At 35.1% G+C, this 11548-nt stretch overlaps 1 protein-coding gene across 19 annotated transcripts in view; it reads left to right on the top strand.

Annotated features, from left to right (window-relative positions):
• Positions 1 to 6109: 6109 nt before the first annotated feature.
• Positions 6110 to 11548, top strand: part of LOC128985327 (cytoplasmic dynein 1 intermediate chain-like) — a 42900-nt gene continuing 37461 nt past the window's right edge. For all 19 annotated transcript variants that reach the window (XM_054404742.1, XM_054404740.1, XM_054404737.1 and 16 more), the window contains exon 1: positions 6110 to 6212. The gene's annotated coding sequence lies outside the window, so the exon portion shown is untranslated. The remainder of the gene's footprint in view (positions 6213 to 11548) is intronic.

Here is an 11548-nt window from a genome sequence, read left to right as displayed (position 1 = left end):
TTAAATTCGATTTTCCATAACTGACGATTCAATTAATAACAAGTGATGATTTTGTTAACATTCATCTTCATAATAATTCAATCCGTAAGACAATAATAATGGTTATTTGTGTAACTAGTGTGTGTTGCATTCGCGTTACACATTATAAATTTTGTCTAGAAGAACCGAAGAACGTTTAAACGTTCTAGAAATTGTAGCTCATCTTTGTGTCTAGTTCATGTCCGGTTACACTGATTGGTAGTGTCAACAACATTTTTTTTTAATTTTAATGTTAATTTAATGATTTGTGCTTTACTATTTGGTTACCATATATATAACTAGAGGTATATAACTAGAGGGAGAGTTATTGTTTCGATAGTTATAGGATTCGATAGTTTTATTTGGTTGGTTAAAAGACTGAAATACTGTAACAAAAAAAAATTTAAACAAAACCTGTACAGTACACTAGACAGAACTCAATAGAGTTGGCTTTCCCCTGTTCCATAAGGATGGGAACTTTACTAAGGGAGTGTGTTTTATCTATGGTAAGGGCAAGGCCACCTTTAACTCCAGGCTGCGGCCTAAGTAGTGTTGTTACAGGTGTTTGGTTTGCAGGCAGCTATGGTATTTGTGTATTTTTACTTTCTCGCCTATACATAGTATAGTATATGGAGAAAGTATATTGTTTTCGTCACAATTTTCAAGGTTGAGTTTAGAGTGCATACGTCCGTTTTGGGTCCCCCCTGGACCCAAAAAAGTGGTTTACGAAGTGATAATACAAGAAATACTTTATTTGCAATCTTTAAGATTGAAAGGGCGTCAATACAAGTTGTGCAGTTTGTAATACATACAAGTTGTTAATTAAAAAAAAAAAAAAAAAATGCTGATTAGAGTTATTGCAGTAAAGACATGATTTATTCAAGTTCTTGTCAAGACAAATATTCATCCAGACTGATGTCTGTGTGTGTGTGTGTGTGTGTGTGTCTGTATGTGTGGATATGTACAGAGCTACAGACTACACCTGTGGTCCGATTTTCATGAAATTTGGTATGTAGGTACTAAACTATGGTATCTCCAGACGTTTTTTTCATATTTTTTTAAATTTTGATTTTTTATGTTGATTTTCCAAAAAACTCATAAAATAACGGGAAAATCAGATTTTCTCGAAAATGGCTCGAATGGTTTTGATAAAAAATTTGTATGTTGTAGCCCTTTAGTTCTGAACAAAATGGTAGCCTATAACTCCCATTCCTGCAAAAAATTACGGTTCAACAGTTATAGTAAAATTATGTTATTTTCCCACAAAACCCCCGTAAAATAAGAAAAAAAAATAATATTTTCCCAAAAAGCCGGTTTTCATTGAAGTTAGTATGTGAAAATCCTTGTGATTCTGAACAACATAGTGCAACCCCCCATTCCTGTAAAAATTTCGGTTCAAAAGTTATTGTAACTTATGCTATTTTCCCATAAAAACCCATAAAAAACCGAAAAATTGATTTTTTGAAGAAGAAAAACAATTCTGATTTAATTGCATCCATAATGGTCCTTATAGTTCTAAACAAAATAGTGCAACCCCCATTCCTGTTAAAATTACAGGAACATTAATCAGCATCTACATAGCATGACAATTTCAATTCTTTTTCCACCCCTAATTTTAATTTCTTGTCAATAGTAGCCTACTTTTCATCTTATTATTCGCTTTACAGCATTCCAATCACTTCGAGTGGGTTTTTCAACTCTTCTAGCTAGAATTCCAACAGCTGACAAAATATCCGGTCTTGAAGTCACAGCAAGATAAAGAAGTGATCCTACTGCCTTCCTGTACATGTACATCTTGTTATCCATCAGATCTGGTGACATAGCTGTTGAGTTGATATATCCAACTTCCATTGGCGTTCTTGCTGGTTTACTATTTTCCAGCCCATGTTCATTTATGACTTTATTTATTTTTCTTCTTTGGTGAATGTAAAAGTCTCCATCCATCTTATCAATTGCAACTCCTAAGTAGGTGTGAACAACTCCTATAAGTCTTTCATTTCAAAGCATTGTGTCAGTTTTTGAAATGTTTTCTTGACATTTTCAATTGATCCAACACACAAAATGCCACCAACATGAACCACTACATATGTATAATTTCCATCAGCATTACTCGTATATAATTAGGGGTCAGAATATTTTTTTTCAAATCCCATGCTCATCATTGTTGTATTCAGTGTTTCATTCCAGGCCCGAGCTGCTTGTTTTAGCCCATAAATTGATTTCTTTAATTTATAAACTTTATCTTCATTACCTATCAGATTTCACAAAACCTTCGGCCTGTTGCATATATATTTCTTCTTCTAACTTTCCATTTAAAAAGGCTGTTTTTACATCAAAATGATGCACAGTCAGATCTTTTGTCGCTGCTATGGTTAGTAAAATTCTTACTGTTGTTGAATTAACAACAGGAGCAAATATTTCATCATAGTCTTCTAAATATGAGTAACCTTTGGCTACTAAACATGCCTCATAGCGCTCAACCATACCGTCATCTCCATACTTTGCTATAAAAATATCCATTTACATCCAACTGCTGTTTTCTGTAGGGGTAAATCTACAAGTTCCCATGTATCATTTTTTAATAAGGCTTCCATTTCTTCTTGAGCTGCTACAACCCATTGATTTTTCTCAGGTTCAGGCAATTTATCCAATTGTATCCAAGATTTTGGTTCAATCACATTTCCCTGAGCTATTAATGATAGTCTGTTAGGAGGAACACCTTTTGTTTTTCTTTCAGATTTTCTTACTTTCAAGTTAATATCATTATTCTGATGATCATCTCCATTATTATTCCCATCAATCATCATATATGGCTCGTCATGTTCAATCTCTTCCATTTCATTTGATGTTCTTTAGTTTCATTTGTTGATGTTTTCCTATCTTCAAGTACAAGTACATTTTTCTCATCAGTACCTTTTGGTTGATCAACTTGAACACTTCTTTGATTTTCTTCGACCTTTTCATGTCTTTGGAGTAAACTGTCTACAGGCAATACCCTAATGCTTGAATTAGTATGATTTACATCGACATGTGGAAAGGAAGATGTGTCAAAAACTACATCTCGAGTTGTAATTATTTTCCTATCTTCAGGTAACCACATCCTCCAGCCCTTTGATACATCTGAGCAACCAACATATTATATCCCTTCTTTTGCTCTTGGTTGAAACTTGTCATTTGTATTGTCAATGATAAAACCTTTACAATCAAACTTTTTTAGATACGAAACATTTTGAATTTTCCTGTACCATCTATCATATGGTAATACACCATCAATTGCATCTGATGGGCATCTATTCCTAACATGAGCTGCTGTTGCAACTGCTTCTGCCTGAAACGTTTGAGGAAGATTTGCTTCAATGAGCAAACATCTTGCCATGCCATTGTACGATTCATCTGTTCAGCCACTCCGTTTTGTTGAGGCGTTCAGCTACATGTTAATCTTCTCTGAATACCATTACAATACAAAAATCCATCGAACTCTCTGTTAACATACTCTCCTCCATTGTTTGTTTAAAGATATTTAATTTTTTTTCCTGTAAAATTTTCTACTTTGTTCTTGTACTTTTTGAAAGAATCTAATGCATCACTTTTCTTCTTCAAAAAGTAAACTTCAAACACATCTTGAGCTATCATCAATAAAAGTAATGAAATATTGAGATTTTCCATGTGACTCAGTTTTCATTGGTCCACAGATGTCAGAGTGAATAATGTCCAGCACTTCAATATGTTCTTTCACTTTTAGGAAAGGGTCTTTTTGTTAATTTTCCTTGAATACACACCTCGCATTGTGGAATAAGCTCTTTTGTGTTTACTTTAATACCTTTAACCATACCTATTTAAATTGATTATTCTTTTCGAGTCTCCAAAGTTCAAGTTTCCAAAATGTTGGTGCAAGACAATAGACTTGATTTTTTACAGCTTATATTCATTTCTTCACTACTCTCTTGTACGTAATAAAGTCCATTTAACCTATTCACACGGATCATTGTCTGTCCATTCTGATCTATTATCAAAGCAGCATCTTTTTTTAAACAAAACTTGATAGCCTAGTAATTTTAGTAACAGTAAATTTAGCTACAGACATCAGGTTTGTTCGAAGTTCTGATACATACAAGGTGTCATACAAATTAACGCTTAGATTTGTACTCCCATTTAAAATCTTCATATGTATTAACTGTTCCAACTCCTCTTGCACCAGTTAATGAATTGTTGGCAAGAGAGATACTTCTTTCATTTGCAGGCTTTAGGCTACTTGGTAAATTTACTGTTCACATGAGTCATGTGAAGTGCATCCACTGTCCACGAGTGTATATCTTTCATTGATAAGTTTCCAAAATAACAGTCATCTTCTACGGAAGAATTAAGTCTTACTTCTTCTAGTTTAGCAATCGCTACGTTTTGTTGATCTTTATTTGCTTTGGGACAAAATTTTGCTTTATACCCAATCGCTTTACATATAAAGCATCGAAACGGAAAATCAACTGATTCGGTTCTATTTCTATAAGAGTCTTTTGAAAATAGCAGAGCTTCAACTCTCTTTCTTACCATGTTCTTTTCTCGTTTCCCACTCTTCTACAATTTTTATTTTTAAAGTTTCAGGAGAAGGCAGTGCATCTCTAGTTTCAATAGCAATTCTAAAGTTTTCAAATTTATCTGACAGGGAATACAAAAGAAAAATTGTAAAAAAAAGATCCTCATTAATATCGATTTCCATTCCTTTTAATTTGTCCACCACATAAAAAAACATATTCATGTAATCTCTGAAATCATAATCAGGTGTCAGTTTCATCAAAATCAGCTTCTTTTAACAAAAAGGCTTTCCTTGCAGGTCCACTGGAATCATAAATGCTTTTTATTTTTTTCAATATCTCTGCTGAAGTGTTACATCCTTTCACTCTTGCTTTATTGGCTTGGGCTGATAGAGAGGATTATATCTGCCTTTGCCTTTACATAAGTTATTAGCCAAGCAGTCATTTTTTCACCTTCTTCTAGAGGCCTTTCAATGGTTCATATTCCTAGCACATACCCAAGTAACTCATTTTTAACTAAAATTGCTTCCATCTGCATTTTCCATGTGTCATAATTATTTCTGTTCAAAAGTTCAATGTGATTACTCATATTTCTTTCCATATTCCTCATTTAATTAAGTCTCATAATCTATTAAATTTGAATTAACTATTCTTTAGACTCACACAATAATAACATTTATTTACTTTTTTATCATAACAAAAACAACATAACAAAACAGGTAAATTGGATGATGTTGTCACTCCAACACAATATAATACTGCCCTAGCCCTAGAGTGGCAACACTGAACTCAGTCCCGTTTTAGCGAATTTCCCATAGGGATTACGCTTTACCGTAGTACATGGTAGTACCATAGATAAAACATACTCCCTTGTGTTGGTTAGTCTATGGTAGTACCAGTACTCATGGTGTAAGACCTGGACCCGGGTGCGGTTTTATTTTTTGTTTTGAGGTCAAAAATGGGATTTTCCCATTTTTGACCCTAAAAACAAACAAATTTGTAATTTCTTTTCAAACCTTTTTGTAGAGCCTAAAAAAATAAATAGTTTAGTACCGGTACCTATATAAACAGCGCTTCAGCTGTTGTATGCCTAACACGGAGAAAATTCAAAAATAGTGTCATTTAAAATTCCCATGTTATTCTTATGGATAAAATTAAAACTGTTGTAGTTTATGGGTATATATTGATAAAATTTTGCAATTTTATTTATTTCATCCTATACTATTGACGTATGGCACGGTCACAAAGGCGGCCGTGGTTAAAGGTTAAAGGTGATTAAAGGTGGCGGCCGTGGTTAAAGGCGGCCGTGCGTATGGTCCAAAAACGCTTTTTACCTTCCCCGTAGCAGCAAACCTAAGCACTCGTGAAATCTAATGTTATTTAAATTGGGAATAAATATGTCTTATTTATGGAAATATTTTAGTAAAAATGTAATCAGACAAGTTGAACTTCGTTTAGTCTGCAGGTTTGCTGCGGCCGGGGTATTGTTTTTCCTACTGCTCTGGTTGCTGGCAGTGCTGCTGGCTGAGGAGGGGCTGGAACTGGCTGAAGAAGAAGAAAAGAAAGAAAATGAATGGATGCTAGAACAAATGTCAAGTTGGAAGTTACGATAATTTCCTCAGCCGAATGAAGACACTAAGTTATTAGTTTTATGGATCTTATCAGGTAAGAAATGTAAATTTAATTTTTTCCTCTCATCTCGTCCTCAACTTTCTTCTTTGGAGAGTTCAGTGTATTTTGTGAAATAATTGTCTCTCAAAGCTAAGCGTGAAAGGTAGTTTTATCTGGGCTTATAAGTTAGGCTGTAGGCGAAAGTGTCAAATGTTGCTGTGTAGGGCTACTATGTTCAGTATTTTCGCCTATTAATTTTGACTTTTACAATAGATTAAATAATTTCTCATTCGGTTTTGACAACAGATACGGAAGTGTACCCATAAAAAATCACATAGGCTATGCCTATTTTCAAACTAGGCCTAATACAAACATTCAAATATATTTTTCCTACAGTCACCTTGCAAAGTGGGCTTCCTTGCACAGAAAGCTTTACTTTGGCGTACGGTTTTTACTTGGGCGCACACCAGTATTTCAACCAAACAACACAAAAAAGCGTGCTTTCATTAGACCTACGCACAGAGTGTTATGTGTCGTAAAATCGACACATAACACACTTTGAGTAGTGTTTTGTGTCGATTTTTCAACTCACAAACACTGTTTACGGCAAAGGCTCTATAACTGACAAAATCGGATTGAACTGGATCGAGTTAGGTATCGTTTTATTTGGCAGATTCTAAGCTTTCTCCCGAGGTCTGTCTCTAAGCGCTTTTTTTTCTCGAGCCGATCATAATTGTAGCAGACAGCTGACAAGCGTATTTGTAAACAGCTTGGTTGACCTCGCACCGATGACTGATGTGTTTTATTATGTTTATCATTGTTTTAGTGTTAAAAATCAAAAGTACCGTAGTGATATATACGTGGTGCATTATAAGAAGATTTAAGTGATTTTGAAGGGCTGGTTGATGATCCTGAAGAAGTAGGTAGTGATATTGATGTAAATTATCAGCCAGATTCCTAGCTATGGTTAGGCTATGCATTCTTAGCTAAACGCTAAGTACCTATGTACCAAAATCAGTTTTTTGCCCATAACTTATTTATTTGCAAATCTACTTCCTTATATATTATTATATTTTTGGAATCCTCGTAAAATTCTGAACAAAGTGGCTAGCCTATTTTAAAATATTTGTAGACCTATAAATTATAACAATTTATTGAGCGCAAACATAAATTTTTTTCATTTATTTTATAATTTTTGAGAAATGTTAACCCCACAAAAATTGTTGAACATTTTTTTTGTAATGTTTTATATGTTACATTGAAGCCCATAATTTTCCAAACAAAATGATATATAAAACAGTATACTTTACATTGTTTTTAAGTTTCTAAGATACATTTTAATAAAACCCTGCGATTGCGCAATAAATGGGCGAACATTAAGATAAGTCAGATATAGTCATGGAAAAAAATTCTGGGCTGCACTTTACTTTAGGTCCTACACCCATTCGAATGAAAATTTTGATCGATATATCGGTTAATCGATTGTTTCATTCGATATATCGTTTGGTTAGTTAGGTATGGTTAACCTAACCTAACTAACCAAACGATATATCGAATGAAACAATCGAATAATCAATATTTTCACTCGAATGAGTGTAGGACCTAAAGTAAAGTGCAGCCAAATTCTGGTCATTGAAAGTCATAGAAATAGGCAAAAAGTCATGGAAATCCCCAATGATGGAGGGATTTGATGGACATTTTCAATGCTCTATTCAGCCGTTATAGCATTTGTGGTTCGGATTCCATTATAAATTGTAGGTCCCTCAGTTGCCATTTGCTTATTAATTAACTGCTGTGTCTAAGGGAAAATGTCGGCATTAGTCACTAACAAGACTACAAGATCGCGCCACTCATCCTACACTCACCTCCATTCATACTTGGCATTACATTAACTTAGTATGGTCGCCATTTAAGATTAAAGTATTAAGTTAAAGAGTTGAGCTACATTTTAACCGATTTAAAGCTAGGCTGTAAATATTAACACCTCACCTTACCTCCTTGGCCATTGAAACCTAAAAAGGTTTCCATCTTGCCAGTGATACCTCTTCACTCTTCTCTATTCTCGCCTTAGGTGTAGTGCCCAACACAACCATATCCACAACCAGCACCTGGATCCTCCATTTCAATGTTGCCCATTTTTACATGTGGTATTGAAGTGCATTAATGGGACTTGTTTAAATAACTTAACTCTGGTTAAATCCGTTTTTTACAATTGGTAGTAGAGCGTCTTTGGTGGTCTTTGACGTAACAGGTTGAGCTCCCGCATCAGCTCTCCATATTTTACATCTTATAAGTGTTTCTTAAAATCTTTAAAGCAGTATCAACATAAAATCGTGTTTATAAAAGTGTATTCTACAAGTGCAATAAATAGTTTCTTACTGGATATTAACTTTTATACTTGAAAAGAACATAGCAACATATTGGTAAGACCAAGCCATTTTACTTCCTAGTAGCTTTACCAGGACGTTATATTTTCAAGTTTGCCAACATATTTAACGTAAAGACATCAATATCTTACGAATGCATGAACTTATCTAGTAAAGATGCTAAGAAAATAATGTGATATATGGTGATAATAAAACTCTAAAATCTTTATTAAGCTCTCAAATATTAAATGTGAGTTAGTGATCGGCCATCTTGAATCCTATTTTGAGGAGATGAAGGCAGCAAGCTGAACTGGCTGAACCCTACAACCAATCAGAAAAGACTTTAAAACTGTCTGCTGATCAGTCACATACACACATTGCCAAATTACCATATTTAATCTCACACATTCAATTAAAAATACACGATAATACACATCTACACTGCACAAATACCACAACAAAACCTCATACACTTCAAACAAAACAAATAGGCTACAGATAGGAAAAGGAAATCAAAGTTCACTAAGCTAGGCTTGATTAAGTTAAGTTAGGCATTTTCGTAAATCTAGACTACAAACCAAAGACCATTCCAAACCAGCCCTACCAACATCCTTGGGCAACCTATACCAAAGACCAAACCTCCTATCTCCTATTAAAAAAAAAAAAAAAAAAAAAAAGCAATTATGGTTAAAAATATTTCAAAAACTGACGTAGGTGCAAACCAAGAAAACCAAAATGACTACACCAAACCCTACTCTCTGTGTAGTATGTGAACAAAACGTTGAGGAAAATGACAAGGCAGTTGAATGCGACTGCAAAAAATGGCACCACACCAGATGTGCCGGCATTACGGATAAGCAATACAAAGCTATGGTATCTGACAGATTCATACTGACATGGGTATGCAAAGATTGTAAACAACTTAGACCTAACCATAACTCAAATTCAAATCAAATCAAGGCTCGACAGGACTCGTCCAACAGGAAACTTCTGAGACAAACCCTGAAGATGGGCCTAAATCTACAGCAGACCACCCCCTGAACACACAAATGAACTGTATTGTGGATATCCTAATGAGTGACATCGAAAATCTAAAGAAGCAACTCCAAGACAAAAATCAAGAAAATCTTAAACTATCCGAGACAATTGCTATAAAAATGGAGATAATCTATAAATTAGAACAGACTGTCTATGACCTATGTAAAGATTTTAACACCAACTCCGGTCCGAACATCAACAACGTAGCCAAAGATACCAATAGGCAAACAAATAAAAAAACAGGACCAACCTATCAGTCTAGGCCTACACAAAAAGAAACCCCACTGAACAAACAGACAATAGGCCTACCGGTACCCACACCGAACCACAGCAAAACCAGTGCACTGTCTCCATATTCTCACAGCCAGACCCCAACATCGAAGGAACAAATCGCACCTAAAGACCAAATAAACTGCTACCCTCCAAATCAAAAAAGTGGTCAAAACAAAACCCCTCTGGAAAAAACCCAACACGCTAAGCCAAAGGAAAAACTTCAAAACACAGAAGCAATAATAATCAGCGACTCGCTCCTCCGTGGTACAGCCAACATCATAGAAACAGAATACAAAGCTAACATAACCTCAAAAATAATGCCAGGCTGTAAAATTAGAGATTGTAGCAAGTACTTGACTGAAATGGAACACAACCCTCACAAAATCATTTTAAATGTAGGTTCAAATAACACTATAGACGCAAAGACCCCAAACCATGTAATGCGGCCCATTTGGCTTACAATCGAGGCTGGCATGAAATATTTTAAGAATACTAAATGGTACGTCAACAGCATTCCTTACCGCTATGATGTCGAAAATGACTTCATCTACAAAGTTAATGAAGCGCTTAAATTCATGTGTGAAGAACTAGGCGCAAAATACATAGACACAAGCTCAGTGCTTACCAGCGAGTGTTTTGCCCTTGACGGAGTTCACCTCAATAGGAGGGGGTCATGGAGATTAGCAAAGGTGATCCTAGAAGAGGCTGATCTACAAGGACAGGGAAACACTAAACCTGTAGGCCTACCCAAACAATCTAAAAATAAGGAAATCTCCACCGTACACCAACCCCAGCTCTTCACTGATGACAATACAAAAGAAACTGAAGCCCGACTACCCACTGATGACGACGCGGAGGAAACGGAGAAAATGGATAAGACAAACCCTGACTTCCCACCAAACCAAAACAATATATGTGAAGAACATATAGGCATACACCACAAAGCCTGACTTGAAGCCCACAACTCGCCAACACTCACAACCTGCATCCCAAAACCAAGACAAAATCTAAAAAAGACCTGTAATACTGGAACAACAATATACTACTTAAATATACAGAGAGGCCTGCAAAAGAAAATTGATAAACTGATTTTTGAAATAAACAGCGTCAACCCTGAAATCCTCATAATTACAGAACACGGACATAAAACTGAGCAACTAAACCAGATTTACCTTGATGGCTACAAACTTGCAGCAGAATTCTCTCGAAAAACTCACCTATGGGGAGGAGTTGCAATCTATGTTAAGAATAATATAACCTCTACAGCAATACAAACCATCTCCACCAAGGACTTCAACCAGGAACAGACTGCAGAATTTGCCGTGGTACAACTAAATAAAAAGAAACAAAGCTTAATAATAATTGGGGCATATAGATCACCTGACCAAAACAAAAACCAGTTTTTTGACATTGCAGATAGCCTACTACAGCAATTCTCCAACAAAAAGAAAAAAATAGTTATCTTGGGTGACATAAACATCAAACTACAAAACCAAGATGATAAAGATGTTAAACAACTTTCAAATACACTAAAATCTCACAACTTACATCAAATTGAAACTTCTTTCACCAGAATAACCCCGACTTCAAAGAACTGCATTGATGCCTGCATTACAAACATAAACCCATCATTAATTAAAGCTACAGCGCAACAAAGTAATATATCAGACCACGAAGCAATTGTATGCAAGATATCTGATTTCTCCGCTCCAC

Source organism: Macrosteles quadrilineatus, unplaced genomic scaffold (assembly GCF_028750875.1).
Source record: "Macrosteles quadrilineatus isolate MER2022 unplaced genomic scaffold, UCM_ALF_1.0 Scaffold_2__2_contigs__length_208266976, whole genome shotgun sequence".
Lineage (NCBI taxonomy): Eukaryota > Metazoa > Arthropoda > Insecta > Hemiptera > Cicadellidae > Macrosteles > Macrosteles quadrilineatus.
The sequence above is the reverse complement of the archived record's forward strand: the minus strand, read 5'-3'. Positions and strand labels throughout refer to the sequence as shown.